Source organism: Sus scrofa, chromosome 9 (genome assembly GCF_000003025.6).
Source record: "Sus scrofa isolate TJ Tabasco breed Duroc chromosome 9, Sscrofa11.1, whole genome shotgun sequence".
NCBI lineage: Eukaryota > Metazoa > Chordata > Mammalia > Artiodactyla > Suidae > Sus > Sus scrofa.
The window spans coordinates 52,031,276-52,039,634 of record NC_010451.4 but is presented as its reverse complement, the minus strand read 5'-3'; positions in this window follow the sequence as shown (position 1 = coordinate 52,039,634).

The window sequence follows — 8,359 nt, the reverse complement described above, 5'->3', positions numbered from 1 at the left end:
ATAACTATTTTCTCACTTCTTTCTCAGCCTCCAGCAACTGTTTGTTCACCATTCCTCCAGGCTTTGCTAACAGGCTCTTTGGGGGTTTTCCAGCTTCTAACCACCAACTGGTCCAAGGGCAGAATTCCAAGAGCATGAGAATGGAAGATACAAGCCTCTTGAGGTTAGGCTCTGAAGCACTTCTGCTACATTTGATTGGTCAAAACAAGCCACAGGGCCATTCCAGACTCAAAGAGTGGAGAAAGCAGACTGCTCTCTTAATGGAAAGAGTTATAAAATATTGTGACAATGTTTTTTCAGTGTGCAGCAGACATCTTTACACTAGCATGTGGATACATCTTTAGAATAATTTGCTAGAAGGGAACTTTCTGAGTCAAATGCAAATATGCATCTGTGAAATATTGCCACGCCACCCTTCACGAGGTTATGCCAGTTTTGAATCTCACCAGCAGCACCTGATGGTGCCAGGTGAGGTTTCCCCAGATCTCACAACACAGTGGGTTATCCAGATTTTTTTTCTCTGCCAATCTGACAGGAAAAAAATGACATCTTCTGATAGTTTTAATTTGTATTTCTCATATACAAGTGAGATTGGGAATATTTTATTTATTCAAGAGCCAATTATATTTTTTCCCCTGAAACTGACTACATTTGCCATTTTCCATTTGTTTTATAGGCATGGCCAAGCATCTCTGAACACACACATGAGCATCAGCTAGAACACATATGTGTTGGTAGTCGGATACGATTCTGGGACAGGCTGTCTTGAGTCTCTGCACTCAAAATTTCCATATACCCTGGTTTGGTCTGGCTGAGGCCACAGACTCCTCCTCTGGGAAAGGCCAGTGGCATGAGACCATGATGAGCTCAAAGGGACCACGTGGATCTCTAGCTGGAGAAGACCTCAGTTTCTAGATATTTTTTCCCCAAATTTTGCTGCCTCCAGAAGAGAAAGTCACACAAATAGAAGAGACTCCTGAGTCCTAAGTCTGGAAGGACTGAGATGTCTTCAGTTTCTTTAAAGGGGCTTAAGGAGGACTGATTATAAAGAGAGCCCTGTTTATGTGTTGTGATGGATTTGTGTAGTTTGTGGGCCCTGCTGTACAGAGTTCTGCACTGAGGTAGAACCTGTGTTTGAGTCTAGTGACCTTGGGCAGGTAGAAGGTGTCTTCCCTTCACCTCACTTTCTTTGCCTGTAAAATAAGGGTGATGTTACCTGTTTAGAAACTCAAATGTGGAGTTCCATCATGGCTCAGTGGTTAAGGTACCTGACTAGTATCCATGAGGAAGCAGGTTCGATCCCTGGCCTCACTCGGTGGGTTAAGGATGTGGCATTGCCATGAGCTGTGGTGTAGGCCAGTGGCCACAGCTCTGATCTGACCCCTAGTCTGGGAACCTCCACATGCCGCGGGTGCAGCCCTAAAAAGAAAAAAAAAAAGTTAAAAATAAATAAATAAATTTATTTAAAAACAAAAAAACAACAACAAAAAAAAACACCCTCAAATGTGAAAGCACTTTGCAAAGGTAAGTTGCACAAACATCTGGCACTCTGATGTTCTCTAGAGATGCTGGCAACCATCCAGGATCAAATGGGTATCGTAGGATCTAATGCAGACTGTGGAAATTCAGTGGTTCTAAACCATCATTGCCTGTAGGGCACCACTGTTTCTCTCAACCTGAGATACTGAATAATGTTGCCTAATGTCTTCTCCTGCCACCGTTAGAGCCAACTGAGATTAAGTGCACAGACTCCACACTACCAAGTGTGCCCGAGACTTCAGGCACCAACTGCAAGTTCAGGGATCCTTAGGGCCACCCTTACTTCGGACCAGCTGTCTACACATTAGGAAGTTCCCATGACCACTTTCACATTCAATACTCTGATAGGATGCCTCACGGAACTCAGGATTTATGATTCAAGTTTTATGATAGTAAAAGGATACAAATTAGAACCAGCCGAAGGAAGAGATATGTATTGCAGGATGTAGAACTCAGAAGGTTCCCAAAGCACACCGTGTGGTAATTAGGCAGACTATCACCACCCAAGAGCTCATTCACATGCTTTGTATATTTAAGAAACAGGAAGAAGCCAGTGTGACTGGAATTAGGGGACAGCAGTAGGAGATGAGCTCAGAGAGGCAGGTAGATGGAAGCAGAAAGACCACTTAAGCCGTTCTCTAAATAATCTGGGCAAGAGATAATGGTGACTTGGAACTAATACTATTGATATATTACTATTCACTTATGTCTGTGATTTACAGTAGCATTGGCTCTTTGTGCTGTAACGTTATATGGATTTTGGCAAATGTATGTCATATATCCATGGGTGTATGTCAGTATCAAACTGAATAGTTTCATTGTCCTAAAAATACCGTGTTCCACCTTCCCATCCCTCCCTCCCTGCCCAATCTCTGGATACCACTGATCTTTTTTATTATCTCCATAGTTTTGCCTTTTCCAAAATAGTTGGAATCACACAGTGTGTAGCCTTTCAGACCAGCTGCTCTCTCTGAACCATAAGCATTCCTTCATGCCTTTTCATGGCCAGATAACTCATTTCCTTTATTCACTGAATAATATTCCATTGTGTGGCTGTACCACACTTTGTTTTTCCATTAACCTACTGAGGGACTTTCTGGTTCCATCTTATTTTTGGCAATTATGAATAAAGCTATTATACATACTCACATGCAGGTTTTTGTGTTGACATAAGCACCATTGCTACATTCTGTGGTAAGACCATGCTTAGCTTTGTAAGTGGTTGACCTGTTTTGTATTCCCACCAGCAGTGAATCTGAGTTCCTATTGCTCCACAACCTTGTTAGTGTTTGCTGTCATCAGCATATTAGATTTTAGCCACGTCTAATAGGTGTGTAGTGGTATGTCATTTTTGTTTCAATTTGTAATTCCTCAGTAGCATATGGCATTAAGCATATTTTCCATTCATATATCTTCTGTAGTGAGGTATCCTTTCAGATCATGTGCCCTTTTTCTAATTGGGGTGTTTTCTTATTGTTGAGTTTTAAGTGCTCATTGTGTATTTTAGATATGATTCCTTTATCAGGTGTTTGTTTTACAGATATTTTCTCCTGGTCTGTGGCTTGCCATTTTATTCTCTTAAGTCTATTACTTTTGATTTAAAAATATTGTGAACATCTCTCTAATTCATTTACTACATCATATTTCTTGTCAGCATAATATTTCATGGAATGAATATAGCAGTGTTCATTTAACCAATATCTTACTGCTGGGTTTATAGATCCATTCTAGTTGTTGGTATTGTACACAATGTAGAGGTGAACCATCTCATAACTGAATCTTCATGTGCAGTCTTATTTTCTCAATATACATTTCTCAAAGTGAAATAGCTAGATCAAGGGGTTCTTATGTTTTTTAAGCCTTCGTTATTTACTAAAATTGTTCTGCAGAAAATTTCTCCCAGTTTACATTCTTATTAGCAGTAGAGAGAGAGTACCTGTTTCCCCAATCTCTTAAGTAGGTATTATAAAAATGTTTTAGAAATGGAAATAGCTTTCTTTTTCTTCTGAATCCAAAATAACTCATGCTTATGCTTATGCTATCATTTAAAACTACTTGCAAGTTGAAAGTTTAAAAATAGTATTTCATTCTTCTAATTTGTATTTCTTTGCTAATGAAGTTAAACATTTTGTTGGAAAAATATATTATCTTTAGTCCCACTTAAATGACATTAATATAAGGGATATGTCAGGAATTCCCATCGTGGCTCAGTGGTTAGCGAATCCGACTAGGAACCATGAGGTAGCGGGTTCAATCCCTGGCCTCGCTCAGTGGGTTAAGGATCCGGCATTGCCATAAGCTGTGGTGTAGGTTGCATACGCGGCTCAGATCCAGCATTGCTGTGGCTCTGGTGTAGGCTGGCAGCCATGGCTCCGATTCTACCCCTAGCCTGGGAACCTCCATATATGTGGGAGTGGCCCTAGAAAAGTCAAAAAGACAAAAAATATACATATTTATATATATAAGGGATATGTAATAAATGTGTCATGATAATATTCATAAAACATCACTTGAATATTTAGTATTCAACCTGATACTTTGCTGGGTGTTAACATAAACACAGATAGAAGGATCAATCCTTAACCGCTAAGAAAACACAGTCCAAGAGAGTCAATAGCCAGTCAAGTTTATTGAGTGCCTACTATTTGCCTGGAACTTTCTTTTTTTTTTTCCTTCAGGGCTACCTGAGGCATATGGAAATTCCCAGGCTAAGGTTGAATCGGAGCTGCAGCTGCCGGCCTACGCTACAGCCATGGCAACACCAGATCTGAGTGGTGTCTTGGATCTACACTGCAGCTCATGGCAACACTGGATCCTTAACCCATTGAGTGAGGCCAGGGATCAAATCCACATTCTCATGGATACTAGTGGGCTCCTTAACCCACCGAGCCACAAAGGAACTCCTGGAACTATGTTTTTATAATAAGTTAACTGAGGTATTAGTAACATACAATGAACTGTACATATTTAAGTGTACAATGTGATAATCTCTAACATATGCATGCACCTGTGAAACCATCACCACCATCACCTTGTTTGTTTCCCATCTCAGATTCACTGTCCTTTATTTTCCGAAATCCTTTGTCTTGAAAACCATTGTTTCATATATTTTGTCTGGTTTCCTAATTATTCCAGGTAGGAGGGTATATCCAGTCCCTGCTGCTGCATCTTGGTTGATGATAAAAGACTGCCTGGTGCTATTCTAAGTGCTGGGTCTATTAGAAGGGAACAAATCGAGAAAATCTTTGGCTTCAAACAACCTACATTCTCAAGGTGAGGGATAGCAAACAATAACTACATGAAAGAAAAATAAATTTTCTTTTCTTTTCTTTTTTTTTTTTTGTCTTCTTGCCTTTTCTAGGGCCACTCCCTCGGCATATGGAGGTTCCCAGGCTAGGGGTCAAATTGGAGCTGTAGCTGCTGGCCTAACCAGAGCTACAGCAATGCGGGATCCGAGCCACATCTTCGACCTACACCACAACTCATGGCAACACCAGATCCTTAACCCACTGATCGAGGCCATGGATCAAACCTGCAACCTCATGGCTCCTAGTCGGATTCGTTAACCACTGAGCCACGATGGGAACTCCTAAATTTTCATAAATAAATGATTTCAGAAATGTGTGTCGATAAAATAAGATGGTAATGTGATAGAGATGCAGTAAAGGCTTTCTCTGGGGAGGTGACATTTGAGGAGATGACTTATGAAAAAGAGGCTGTTACTTGAAGAGCTAAGATAAGGGTGTTCTAAAATAAGGACGAAAGACAAGTCCAAGGCCCCAAAGCAGAAATAAGCTTGGCTTGTTTGATAGAACAGATACGAGGTGAGAGTTGCTGTAGGGTATTTGAGGTGGGAGATGAAGTTTGTGTGGTAGGTAGGTTGAGCTTAGGGTGAAAAGTGTCTTGAAGATCAACTATCAATCCAACTACCAATTGCTGCATAACAAAACACCCTCAAAGATAGTGGCATAGAACAACAGAAATCGTGAACTTTACTCATGAATCTGGAGGTGACTGGGGTCAGCTATGCAGCTCTTGCTAACGGTCTCTTGTGAGGTTGCAATCAGATGATGGCTGGAGCTGGGGTCATCTCAAAGCTTCTTCATTCCCATGTCTAGAGCCTATGCTGTTTATTTTACATAAATAACTGGAGGCTAGAACATTTCTGGCTTCTTGTCTATCTTTCTCTCTGTGTGTAGGGAATCTCCACATGGACTTAGGGCAGCCCAAGTTCTTACACAGTGGCTAAAGATCTTCAGAGCAATTATATCAGGAGAGACTGGTAGAAGCTTCAGGGTATTTTCTATTCTAGCCTTGAAGTCACACAATGTCACTCCCACCACATTTGGTTCATCAAGGTGGTCACAAAGATTCACCCAGGTGGGAGGGGAAGGAACATAAATTCAACTTCTTGCTGGAAGAGCGTCAAACAACGTGCGGATAGGTTTTCACTTTGTTGTTGTTGTGTAGGGCTGTACCTGCACCATATGGAAGTTCCATGCTAGGGGTTGAATCTGAGCTGCAGCTGCTGGCCTACGCCACAGCCACACCAATGCCAGATGCAAGCCGCGTCTGCAAACTACACCACAGCCCATGGCAACGCTGGATTCCCCAACCCACTGAGCAAGGCCAGGGATCGAACCCTCAACCTCATGGTTCCTCATGGTTCAGATTTGTTAACCACTGAACCTCGACAGAAACTCCCAGATAGGTTTTTAAATCACCACACTCACAGTGAAGAGTTTGGATCATATTTTTACAATGCGAAGACATTGGTGGGTTTTTAACAAGGGAAGGATCAAGAATAGCAAACTACTCTTGAACAAGAAGGAGGAAGAAAAGAAAGAGGAGGAAGGCTTTTTAAATTAAATTATAGTTGATTTACAATATTGTGTTAGTTTTAGGTGTGTAGCAAAGTGATTAAATATATATATTTCAGATTATTTTCAATTAGAGGTTATTACAAGATACTGAATATACTTCCCTGTGCTATATAGTAAGTCCTTGTTGTTTACCTATTTTATTTATAGTATTTTTTATCTGTGAATCCCATACTCTTTATTTATCCCTGCTATCTCCTTTCTTGTTTGGTAATCATAAGTTTGTTTTCTACATCTCTGAGTCTGTTTCTTTCTTTCTTTCCTTTTCTTTTTTTGCTTTTTAGGGCTGCACTTGCGGCATATGGAGGTTCCCAGGCTAGGGGTCAAATCAGAGCTACAGCTGCCAGCCTACGCCAGAGCCACAGCAATTGTGGCCAGATCCAAGCCGCATCTGCAACCTACACCACAGCTCACGGCAACGCCAGATCCTTAACCCACTGAGCAAGGCCAGGGATCGAACCCAAAACCCCATGGCTCCTAGTCAGATTCCTTTCCACTGAGCCACGACAGTAACTCTGTGAGTCTGTTTCTGCTTGTATATAGATTCATTTGAATTTTTAGATTCCACAAATAAGTGATATCATATAGTACTTGTCTTTTTCTGTCTGACTTCACTAAGTATAATATTCTCTAGGTCCATCCATATTTTGGCGAATGGCAATATTTCATTCTTTTTCATGGTTAAGTAATATTCCATTGTATATCTACACACATATATATGTATATATACTACATCTTTAACCAATCATCTGTTAATGGGCATTTGGGTTGTTTCCACGTTTTGGCTATTGTAAATAGTGCTGCTGTGAACACTGAAGTGCATGTACCTTTTCCAATTAGAGATTTCATTTTTTTCAGATATGTACCCAGGAATGGGATTCCTGAATCATATGGTAGCTCTATTTTTAGTTTTTTAAGGAGCTCTCATACTATGTTCCATAGTGGCTGCACCAATTTACATTTGAGGAGGAAGTTTCTGTACCTAATATGACTTAATATAAAGCTGGTGTGACCCACTTAAGGCAGTGTGATAGTACCACAAGGAACACAAATAGAAAAACAGGTAAATAGACTGATGTAATAGAAGAGCCCAGAAATAGACCCATGTACATACGGACGCTTGATTGCAAGCGAGGGAAGGACAGGAAAGGACAGTCTTTTCAGTAAATGGAATTGGAATAATTGTGTATCCACATGGAAAGAAGGGAGAAAAGAAGGGAGGGGGAGGTATATACTCTGCAGAGATACTTGCACATACGCACTAGGAGACATGTACAAGAATATTTACAGCAGCATTATTCATAAAATCCTAATTTAGAAACAACCCAAAGATTCAACAATAGGAGGATAAATAAAATATGAGATATTCATAAAACAGTATTTTACAGCAACAAAAATGAATAACTGCAGCCTCATACAGATGAATCTTAATTAAAACATAATATTGAATGAAAGAAGCCAGACCCAGAATACATGTGATTTCATTTCCAAAAAATTCAAAACTTTTCGTGACATATAATAAAGTGATAAAAACTACAAGAAAGGCAAGTCAAGATAGCAGTTATCTTAAGGGAGCTAAGGGATAATGTTGGTAAGGGATTGTAGGGCAAAGCTTCTAGAGTTCTGGCTACATTCTATTTTCTGACTTGGGTGGTAGTTATACAAGATTTGCTTTATAATAATTCACATAGTAGTTGTACATGAATGTTTTATGTACTCTTATATAGGCATGTTATAGTTCACAAGAAAAATGTTTTAAAATACCAGTTTCACTTTGGCTACAGTGTAAGCAGGCAAGTATGTAAGCTGCAAGTCCAGTTGTCCAGTAAAGACATGAGGGAGGCTGGGACCAGGGTTGGGAAGTAGTCAAATTTAGGAAATAGTTTAGAGGCTGAGGTAACAGGACTTAATATGGAATGTGAAAGGAAAAAAGATAAAGC